Below are 12016 nucleotides of genomic sequence, written 5' to 3'. Positions count from 1 at the left end.
TGACTTGCTGGTAGCATGAAAAATGCACACATCATGCTTCTGTCGGGCCACCACTTCAAGCAGCATCCGGGTGAAAACTGTGCCAAAGCTGTTGTTATGACAGCGGAAAAATTTGCATAATTTATTCCGATTATTATAGACTTAAGCTGATTCCAAGAGGATGCCATCCCAGTTTTACTCATACGTGTACGAATACTTTGCTGTAAGGGAGAAAAGCTTAAAATTGATTCCCGTGCCAATGTTTAAATTATTTTAAACAAGTTGAACACACCAGGCGGTCATAAGAACGTCATCCAATGTTTTCTTCAAAATATATATACACATTTCACATATTTCGTAATAAACCTACCGAACTCGACCAGGATCATGACAAAAACTATACTAATTAAAATTGACTAACTCCTGATGAATGTGGGCGTCCTAGTGGAATACCTGTTTAAAGAGAGAGAGAAGGATTAGTAATTTCCATTTAATTCCACTACCTTATTTGCTTATCCTTGACAAATACGCGTATGTCGTATATAATGTGCCGACTTCGTCAGTGTCTTGTACTAATACTCGACTACTAAAGTTAGTAGTTCTGTTGCTGACGATTTGGAACATCTTTTATCCAATCCCTTTCATGTTTTAGTTTGTCAGATCGGCCGTGTATACAGTTCTTATTCATTTTTCCGATACTTAATAATATTATATTGAAATAACTTCACGATATAAACATTCAAAAGATATCACGCTTTTATAGGTATCACCCCAGAATAAAAACATTACTAACGAAAACATTAACGTGGAAACGTTTCACTGTAGAAAAATGTGATTCATATTTCGTACCAGGCAATTTTAGGTATAATAAAAGAAAAATTGAGATTCTGTAGTGATTTCTATCGTACATAGCTAAAAAAAAAACATTTTCAAAATTGGGTTTCCGAAATTTGATTCTTTTCTCTAAGAAATTTGAATCTACTCAAAGGCAAATGTCCGAGTTAAATAACATTTAAATAAAATTTTCTTTAAACTATCATCTTAGATAGCTCAATTTAAATATACTTGATCAATGTAACTTCTGTAATGGAACTAATCAATGTGTTATTATAAATGATATGTCCACTTTCAGCAGCATATGCCTTAAGTGTCCGCCATATGAATCGGAACGGTATCTTACAGTGAAAATTTAAGCTTTCATGGCACTAAATATTCATCAAAAGAGGCTGAAACAATCGCTTGGTTTTTAATTAAAATGCGATTTGTCAAAACTCTGAAAATCAAGGGGCAAGAAAACTTTGATATATTTTTATATCATAGAAATTATTTTAAGTATGTTCAAAAAATAATACATGTAAAAAACAGAGCTTTTTTTTTGCTGAAAAATGTTTATTCTACGCATGGATATTTCAATTTTTTTTTTAAATATCACCTAATATTGGTAAGCCAAGTTGTCCCGCCCCTAGGCGAAAAACTTAATCCGTAACAGCCTATGATTTGTCACCATGCTGTCAGCGTCGAGCTTCCTGGTCCATCCCCGCCAGCTTCGCTCACTCGATCAGTCACTCAACCCGTCAACTGAAAGGCCACCACACTCGATAGGTTTCCTTTTGGGTAGCGAGTGTATTCGTGTGCAATGAGCAATGTTTACATCCATCATCAAACATTCATGTGGTGTGGTGTGTGGAAGAATTTCAACAGAATGAGCCATTTCCCATTCGGGGTTAGCCTGCCTCAGCCAGTCAGTCACTCGTGTATGTATGCTCGCTTCTAGTAGGTTCCCATGACAAACACAGTGCACTTCTATGCTACTGCTGCAGCAAAACCGGGTCGGTCGGAACGAACGGTACATGTGGTTGCATAGCAATCCTCCCTTGACGATGAAGAAATTTATCTCCTTAGATGTCATGGCTATCTTCAGTTTGCTCAGGGTAAATTCCCAAATGATGTGTTGGCTAGATCTCTCGCAAGCCACACGAGATAGCATTGAGAGCAAGATGAATTGCAATTTATATTTATTTGAGATATTATTTATTGAATGTGCTTCTGGCTGAGCTTGCTTGCTAGCTTGTACACTTGACTGCTGGATGGTTCAAATCCAGTGATTGCTCGGCTTTTGTTTAGGTTAATTTATGAAGAAAGTTAAACGTTTTAATGGCGTAACCTAATGGAAGCCAATGGTGATGATAAAAATTTTGTGCAAGCATCCATTCAATCATAACCATGTTGAAAATTCATTCTCAGAACTACATAAGGAACCATATTGCAATCGCCATTTATAGAGCTTCGCTTTTCTCACCACTATTTTGGGTTACTTCATGCGGTAAGCCTATTTCGCTCAATGCTACCAGCTGATAAAATCAGTAGTAACATTTTACGGCTACGGTAATAAAGATGTTGACACTGTGTATTTCACTCCTCTCGAGCAACTGGGCAGGAAAAAAAAACTCCATCCAAGTACACTGTTGTTTTCTTTTGCCTTCCCCCACAACACAGCAGCCCGAGAAGCAGTAGTAGTAGGCGGCCACAGAAGAGGTCCTTTCTCGCCGCTAATGGCTACAATAAATCCACTCTGATAAGATTATCTTGTTCTCGTGTACCGTTGGTGGCCGCTGGCGGATCCAATGGGAAGCCCATCGATGGTGATGGTAGAATTATTTTCCGTTTTGGGAGAAAAATAATCAAAAGAGAATGAGGAAAATCAAATTCCGCCCAATCAGACGATCGGAACGAAGATGGACTTTATTGAATATATCTAATCCGTAATTTCATCAATCGGAGTCTAGCGCAGAAATCGGCTGAGGAAACACGCGATCCAGCCGTCTCGTCTAAATTGAATTTGTGTAGCATGCATTTTGCGATTCGGTTTTGAAATGCCACGACAGAAGAAGCCCACTTAATGCGAAATGATTGCTGGGAATATTCACATGCTATATATTAAAATTTAAAGCTAACTTTAAAGATTCAAAAAACGTCATACACAGAACTGTAGTCAAATGAAATGAAGTTAAACTAGTTTATCGGTACAATCAAATCAAGAAAAGAATGCTCGATGGTTAATTTGAGTTACACAATGAGGCTAAAGCTATGAAAATAGATAAGACAAAAAGATTATATTACAAAAATAAAGATATTTTTACACACTTTGAAATTACTCCAAGTATTTTTTTTTTTAACTAGTTCGTTTATTTACTAGGCTCAGTCGTGTGTGACACTTTGCGGAGCCAAAATCAGTAATGTTTGATTTACATTTTAAATAGCAGTATTTCTAGGTTAGTATTGGGTACCAATTACTCGTGGCGGGCTCGAGGTTAATAGGTAACAATTTCAATTGGAAGGATCTAGGTAGGAAACTGTTTCTGAAGCCTCCTTCAAATACTACTCTCGGACGGTTGACCAAATCCTGGCTGGGCAGGGGCAAGTAGCACAGGAACAGGAGGATAATAAGACTGGGACACAATGGCGGGAAATTGTTTGGAAAGAGGGGATAGTCACATCAAACTCTAACATCAGACAAACAAAGGAATTCGTAGATCGCTTGCATGTAGGGAAGATCACGTGTTCCCAATACATCTCTTACTTCACGGAAGGGTTGTCCACCTCGGGCCACTAGGGTATCCAATAGTCGTGCTCTGGAGGCGTCATTACCCGGGCAATACCAAACTGCGTGATCGATGTCATCATAACCGGTTCTGCACCTACATATATTGCTGTCAACGAGGTTTATTCTATAGAGATGTGCGTCTAGCGAGTAGTGGTTGGACATAAGTCTTGACATCACTCGAATGAATCCCCGACTTACATCCAGACCTTTGAACCACGCTCTCGAAGAAACATTTGGAATAATGGAATGTAACCACCGCCCAAGAGAATTATTTGTCCAATCGTTTTGCCAACTTAAAAGTGAACTCTGACGTACTAGTGGGAAAAATTCATCATGTGAAATTCTTCTATCATAAATCTCGCCTTGTTGTGCGCCCACCTTTGCGAGAGAGTCTGCCTTCTCATTGCCTGGGATTGAGCAATGTGAGGAGACCCATACAAAGGTAATCATATATGATCTTTCGACCAGCAAACTCATCTGCTCCCTTACCTTTGAAAGGAAATAAGATGAGTGCCTACCTTGTTTCATCGACCGAATAGCCTCAATCGAACTGAGACTATCCGAGAAGATGAAGTAATGGTCTATGGGCATATCGGAAATCATCCCCAATGCGAAGTTGATTGCTGCTAGCTCAGCAACATAAACGGAACAAGGTTCCTGAAGTTTCCGAAAGGTGGTTGAGTATTCATTAAAGACGCCGAAGCCAGTGGATCCATCAATGCGTGATCCATCAGTGAAAAATCTTCTATTGCAATTGACTTGTTGGTACTTTTCAGCAAAAATGCGGGGAATTGAGATAGGTCGAAGTTGATCTGGAACTCCTTGAATAGCCTGTTTCATGGAGAGATCATAGTCAATGGGGGAACTGTAGTTACTAAAGCATACACGAGAGGGGTTATAGCAAGGAAGGCTAATATCCGATGACATATAATTAAGATAGATTCGCACGAATCTAGACTGGATGCTCAATTCGAGCATTTCTTCGAAGTTTTCAATCACAAGGTTGTTACTGACACTACATTTAATCAATATTCTTAATGAGAGCTCCCAGAAACGGTTCTGCAGGGGTTTTACACCCGCTAGGACCTCTAGGCTCATATTGTGTGTTGAATGCATACAGCCAAGGGCAATACGTAAACAACGATATTGAATGCGTTCCAATTTAATTAGGTGGGTTTTTCTTGCCGAGAGGAAGCAAAAAGAGCCATACTCAAGAACTGAAAGAATAGTCGTTTTATATCAACTCCAAGTATCGCCCAATAATTACTATTTTTACACCTAACGGAAATAAATGTTCTATGTGAATCATGGAACGTACATAAACATGCCATGAATTGTGATGAATGGGCCGTGGATTACTATACATTTAGAAAGAGAAAAGGAGTAGTAATTTTCATTTAATTCCCATACCTTAATTGCTTATGCTTGACATCTGCACCATTTTGTCTAAAATGTGTAGACTTCTTCAGTGTCTTGCACTAATACTCGACTGCAGTAATAAGGATAGTGGAATTAAATGGATATTACTAATATTTCTCTCTTCCGAAACGGAAACATACGCAACTCAATGAAAAGTGCGTTTGATTTGAGGGGTAAGACACCTTGTCAGATTATATCATTTTTTTATATTTTCATTTTATTGACTCAGACATAAAAAAAAAACAAAGAATCCGTTCAACAAACATTGTTCAGCACAAAAAGCTCTATTTGTTACTTTTGTTGAAAATTCAAATATTTTGAAATATACCTAAGCCCATTAGTTTGTTCTTTTGAATCCTGACATGTATTTAGTTTATGTTTTTTTTTAAGTATTTGGACTGGTCTCACCATGTTAATTTGATCCTGCAAATCCATGGGTTCCGTAGTTTTGTTTTTCTCTATGCTTTGCACCCCATTACGTGATTCACCTTTGTCGTAATACCTCATTCAACAAACACAAATTGTCTTGCATTACCATGGTCATCTGGGAGGAGATTCGCGTCTAGTGCTTTCCCCAGGAACCTTTCGCGGCCACCAGCTACCACCCGTCCTGTCTAGGGCGTATCCAGCGAGGCATCTTTCATATTGCTCACAATCTCCGACACCGACGCGACAGCGGAAAACTTGCTGATTCACGGCAACGTCGGCCACCGAATCACCACCAAAACTCGTGACGGACACATTATCAGCACGTTCCCGGGCTAATTCACCAACCGGACTGGACTCAATCTCGCCCACGGTGACGAATCTCTCAATAGAACAGAACTACACGTCGAAAATGTGGCATCCGGACTCGGTGAATCGGGCTCCCGGCAGGCAATTTTCAACACCGAACAATGAAACTGAAGCAGCGTCGAGGAATGGGTTAGATTCAAAGTCAGCCGAGTCACTCAAGGCAAACACAGTCAAAACACGATGTATCACTTAATGATAACTTCATGAACACTTGAAACTAAATTTCAGCTCACAAATTAACAAATTTAGAGCAAACAATATTTCATTCGCTGACGAAAAATACGCAGCAAAAGAGAAACACGTCAGCTTTCAAGCGTGGCCTACTGCGATCAATACATGACAATTTCGTAGTATATGTATAATAATTCATCAATAGCAATCGCTTACCATGACTGCAATATTATAAAACGATCTTACCATTTGTTGCGACGCCGCTTGGACACCCCTAGTTGCGGAGCATAGCTGCAACATGACAGCTTGCGCGCTGCAGTGACCCAAGAATGACTATAAAAGACTTGCACTCAAAAAATTTCATACGTTTGTTCGAAGTGTTTAAACACTTGATTTTCTAAATGCACAATCACATTTACTTTAAGTGTATTTCACCTTGGTTCAATGTGTTATACACGTTAATTTATAGTGTTTCAAACTTTGAAATGTTGAAAATCTTTCACTATCTATTCAAGTGTATTGCACATTGAATCACGCTACTGCTCAAAACGGATGGATTTAAAGTGTTTTGCATTTCAATACGATGTGAATTGCTTGCTCAGAAAGGTAAACATCGATAACAAGAGTTGTGACTTTATCCTATCAACCTGCCTCATTTATGAGAACAATCGTGGCACAGTGAGATCGAACGAAGTCTTCGGCAGCAGCATACCCCAACAGTCCATGATCGAATCCCAAATCAGACCCATTAAAAATATATGTGAAAGCTCTGGCCTCTGGCAGTTTTGTTTATATATTTGTCGATTCATTTTTAGAGTCGGTAAAGTAGAATTCGATACAGAAGAATAATGTAGAATATTGAACTATGGTGTGCAAAGCTATTGATATCACCATATGAGGCACATAGAATCCAAGTGTGTCACAATTCAAATCCATAGTGTTCAGGCATGGTTCATAGCATAAGATTCACACATGAAATGGATGTGTTTCACAATTTGCGCAAAATTAAGTGTGAGACACATGATGATGACGTGTGGAATTTTTTGAGTGTGTTAGCATTTTCGAGGTAGACTGCGACTACCCATTAAATGAGTAAAAAAATCACCCATTTATGTGTATTTGATACTCTCAAATGAATACTTACTTATTTTTGTAGTAGTATTTACTCATAAATGGGTAAAATTTTACTCATTTAATGGGTATTCCCAGTTTCCCTCGAAAATGCTTACTTTGTAATCATTATTGGGTATTTTGCGGTTACCGTGTAGCGTATTAGTATAAAGAAGGTGATCGATGATGATTAATAGAATTCGCCATCGCTTATTATCACAATCGGTTTCAGAATAAACAAAGAGTAGCTTAGCAACTCGGTTGAAAAAAAATCGTAATTTATTGGTTGTTCGAGTGGTTTGATTAATTGCAGAAGGAATCAAAACGGTTTAAAATTATTTGCCAAACCTGTAAGTAGAAGAAAAGTGTAGAATATTAGTTTATTTAGTGAATAAAACTGAATGCAAATAGGGGAAATGTAGGTAATGTCGGCCTACATGTCCTTAATTTGGGCCCATCGCAAAAAGTCTGCTATTTATCAATTTTATCTAGATGAACGCGTTATTGGGATGTTACTAATGGATATTTTTGGTTGCTATTGAAAATTTAGTTGATTGCTGAATTTATGTATGGGCCAAAACAAGGTTACTGATATTCGCTTCATTTCTCTTATATTCGTTCATCGTGTGCGACGGTACTCGAAGCATCGGTATCTCAGCAAAACTCTTGAATGATGTGGATACCCACATAAAAGCAAATCGTAAAGAATACTCGGTGAGTGAGGAGTGTGAGTGACGATGCACCACTCAAACCTTCGGGCTGCGTGCTCTTCTTCTCTTCGTCGTTTGCATCGCGAGCGGTGGAGAGTGTTATTCGTATGCTTTAGTCTTCATGACTGGTTTTTCGCATCAACGCGATGCTCATGCTTTGATCCTCACGAAGAATATTTGAATATGCTTCAATGATGTCGCACGAAGCGTATTGGCCCTGACAACGTCTCTCTGTCGGGAAACTATTTTTTTCTCTAACGATGTTTCTCATTAATGTTTGTGTAAATGAAACAAAAAACATTCCCTTTTGCACTAGCTTACGTAAACCCACTATCAAAATCAAGACACTCGTCATCACAAGCAACCACACAAAGCCTCGTTCATGAACGATAATAGCAATGATGCTCGTCATGAAGAGGATCAATCCGGGTGTATTCTTCTACGAGTGGCATCGCTCGCGAAGTACGATTGTTGGGATCGTGTTGCTGGAAATTTGAGAGTGAGTGACCCATGCTCAATGGGTGCATATGGTCACTCAGCGAATGAAGGGAAGGGTGGGAGAAACAAAATAACACGAATTGCTTCGTCAATATAAGCGATCGCACACGAAGAATGAACTGCACACACATTGCTGATGTTCTTCTACCGCGATGGGAAAATAATCTGATCATCACTTCAGTGCGATAATCAGTAACCTTGGCCCAAAATTAGGGACACTAAGGCCGAAATTACCTGCATTTCCCCTACTTACCCTCATTCACTTTCTGCAGCGATGGTGAATCACGGTGGATACAATGGAAACAGTCTCCAAATTAAATTATCACTCTCGTTGGACTTAGACTGTAAGTAAATGATATATCGTTGCAAATATCCGTACTTATTGAAGCGTTTCGATAGCAGCTATAAATAGGGCGAAGCAAGTAGTCAAACGAAGGGTAGCCCGAAGTTGAACCGAGGTTCGTTTACCGTAAGTTTAGTAGTGATAATAATGGTGGATTGTAATCAAAATTGAATTAATTTATTAGGATTAAGTGAACGAAATCGAAGAGGGAAGGAACGGAATCTATCTATTGTGGAAAGGAGACCACTTATTGTAAGTTAAGTTTATTATCCAATCAAATCGTTTACTAAAGGCAATAAATGTTTACAGTTTGAGCGTTACTGAAAACAAGACAGCTGCTTTACGAAAATTTGGTGTTCCTTCGAGAACATTTCTCACACATAAGCGAAGTGTCCAAGAGAGAGTTCGGACCTGCCCAACGATGGTTTCCGATGCCGAATCCGAGAAGGACCACACCGTCTTAAATTTAACGGACACTCCGTGTAGAATTTGCAGTCCGTCAACATGCAACGAATATTCCGGTTGGTTCCACACCCGCTCCGTGGTAATTGCGAAAGGTCAACTGCCGAAAAGATGGTACTGCCAAAGTAAGGCCTGCAAAGAGAAGGCCCAGGAGTATCAGAAGCAGAAGTACGCCAACCGGAACCGCAAACAAACTGTCGAGTCCGATATAGGCCCGTCTACCGTGGAAGCTAGGGTGAAAGCATTGGAGGAAAAGCAGAAGAGGCAGCGCGAAGAGCTGAAGGTGCAGATGCAGTTGCGGAGAAAAGAAAAATAATTTCAACGTGCGTTTGAAAGAAAGAAGCTGGAAATTGAGCTGAAAATGCGTGAAGAAGAAGAAGAAGAAGAAGAAAGGACTCTGCAAGTGGAGATGCTCCAGAAGAAGAAGGAGCAGATATAGCGGATGAAGGCGAGTCAGGAATCGTTCGACAAACAGATGGCGGGCTTGGATAAGGAGTTGACAGGGCTTTCAATCGTCAAGGTTCCCAAGACAATCAAGGAAGACGCAAACAAAGCAGGGCCCTCTGGCAATGGGAACAAAAAAAAACCTGTAGCTGACCGAGAAGAACTTGAAGAAGCATACTGAAGCCAACGAGGACACCAAGGACTAGGATGAAGATGATAACGAAGAGGATGATTAACAATCGGAAAGTTCGAATGCAACGAGCTGACATTCCGGGTCGTCCGTCAAAAGCATGTCGCAGAAAGGAACGGTTGATGAAAGGAGCCAAAACGGGCTGGATGCAAAGCAGACCGTACCTACAAGGGCCCAGCTGTGGCTTCATGAACCACGAGAACTTGATGCGACTGCAGGAGTCCCTTGAAGGCGACGCAGAATCCATTCCGAGGGTCATAGAAAAACGTCGCCGGCATTACGGCCGTCCGGAACAACTGCTACACAGTCTCCTAGATAAAGTCAACCAGTTGGAGCCGCCAAAACCGGACAACCTGCGGAGCTTCGTCCTATTTGGAAACGCGGTGTTGCTCCTGCGGACATCTGGAAGCTGCGGAACTTCGGCACCACCTCGTGAACCCGCTGTTGATAAAATGCTTGGTGGACAAACCGCACGACCGCGAGAAGCGCGAATGGGTACACTATCAGAGAGGTAAGGAGGAGCGAACGCTACGAACGCTGACAGACTTCCTGATGGATATCGTGGAGGATGCTTGGGAGGCCAACGACGACGTCGATTTCAAACCGGCGCACCAGCCGATAGGTGGTTTTCAATCCGGAAAAAAGTCGAAAGGGAAAGGTGCTGTGTACTGCCACAGTGAAGTCAGTAGTCCAGGCCCTAGTTCATCCGAAGCTGAGACTGTGCAAGTTATGTCAGTGTACGGAACATCGTCTGTGACAGTGCGCAGAGTTTTAGAAGCTGTCGTATGCGGCCCGGTTAAAGTTGGTTACCCGCAAAAAACTGTGTGTAAGTTAAGTTTATTATCCAATCAAATGGTTTACTAATGGCAACACCATTTATAACTCCTTTAATTTATTGGAACTGTTTTTATTCGAATTCTCCCGCAAACAGTGTGAAACCAAAGTCTTGGGTTCGTTTTATTAATACTTTAAATATTAAAGTATTATTTTTATATTCAACAGTCCAGTCCTTTAAACATCATCTCATGCGAAAACAGCATCATAGTAGACAACGACGGACGTGACGTAAAATAGATAGAAGATATGAAAAATTACTAGTTTCATTTCATCCTGCTTCCTGATACGTGATGACACGTTTCATTTTCCATTGGTTGCATCTGGTCAGGTAACGGAAACCAACAAATTGGCATGCTCCTTGATATGTAATAAATATATCGTCGAAGGTGTCGGTAGATCAGTGTATCCGGCAAAGAATGTCCACCCACTTCCGTATGATTTAATATATAACGAAATTCCACTGACTTTGCTTGTAGTCATGTCCCTGGAATTCTATTCAACCACCGGGAAATTTGTGGCAATCAATCCAAGCTTTCCAAAATTAGATATTTATAACAATTCAATCCAATTACACACTGCAGTCGCATGTCATCCGTCCGAACACTAAACATCGCATCGTTTGGGAAATTGAGACGCTTTTATTCGTACCCAGTGGAACGACAACATCTCCCCTGCTTGAGCAAATATAAATGTTCATCTGTCTTCAAACAAATATTGGCTTCTGTACCAACGACACCGAGCACTGTACATGCATGCACCGATGACGACGACGACGATGGCACCCAACATGCTCAACTGGGTAAAGTACCCTCTTGCAATGCATCCGATAGAAACTGCTGCAGTGTAAACTTTGGCGCCCCATCTCGACCAGCCACCCACCAACCCACCATCAATTGCTTTGGTGAGAGTGTGTCGGTTTGTGAAATGCAGCAAATATCAGAAGGAAATGGAGACATATTTGTGCAATGGTATGCATTCTAAATGCTTGGCAAATAACGCTGCAAGTGAGTTGTGCTGCTGCTGTCATGGCACAAACCTTTTCCGTAAGTTTTCGTTCTTATGCAAATTGCAAGCTGAATTGCGTGTGACCGTACACATATGTGTACAGATTCACATTTAGGTTTTTTTTTTCTTCTATTCCTTCCCTCAATTGCAACCGCATTTGGGCACATGTTTGTTTCTTTCTTCAAAGGTTCTTGTCTGAACCTGTTTGCGAATAGCCATTTGGAATGATAAATATGTGTCGGTTTTGGGGTTGAGCCGGAAGCTCTTACTGTCCGGATGATGGGGGCTCTTACCTAGTAACCGTGGGATGATAGAAAAGACGGTGAAGTCAAGCAGAGAAATGGTGCCTTCTGACAGGGTAATCAAGGATGCAATATTGATAATTTTTACTGATTTTTGTTTTGACCATTTGTTGCCTATTGACAGTAAATATTTGTTCAGTTTTTTTT

The sequence above is a fragment of the Ochlerotatus camptorhynchus genome, unplaced genomic scaffold (assembly GCF_037179485.1).
Source record: "Ochlerotatus camptorhynchus isolate MF236.1 unplaced genomic scaffold, CSIRO-AGI_Acam_v1.1 ptg000052l, whole genome shotgun sequence".
Taxonomy (NCBI): domain Eukaryota; kingdom Metazoa; phylum Arthropoda; class Insecta; order Diptera; family Culicidae; genus Ochlerotatus; species Ochlerotatus camptorhynchus.
The sequence above is the reverse complement of the archived record's forward strand: the minus strand, read 5'-3'. Positions refer to the sequence as shown.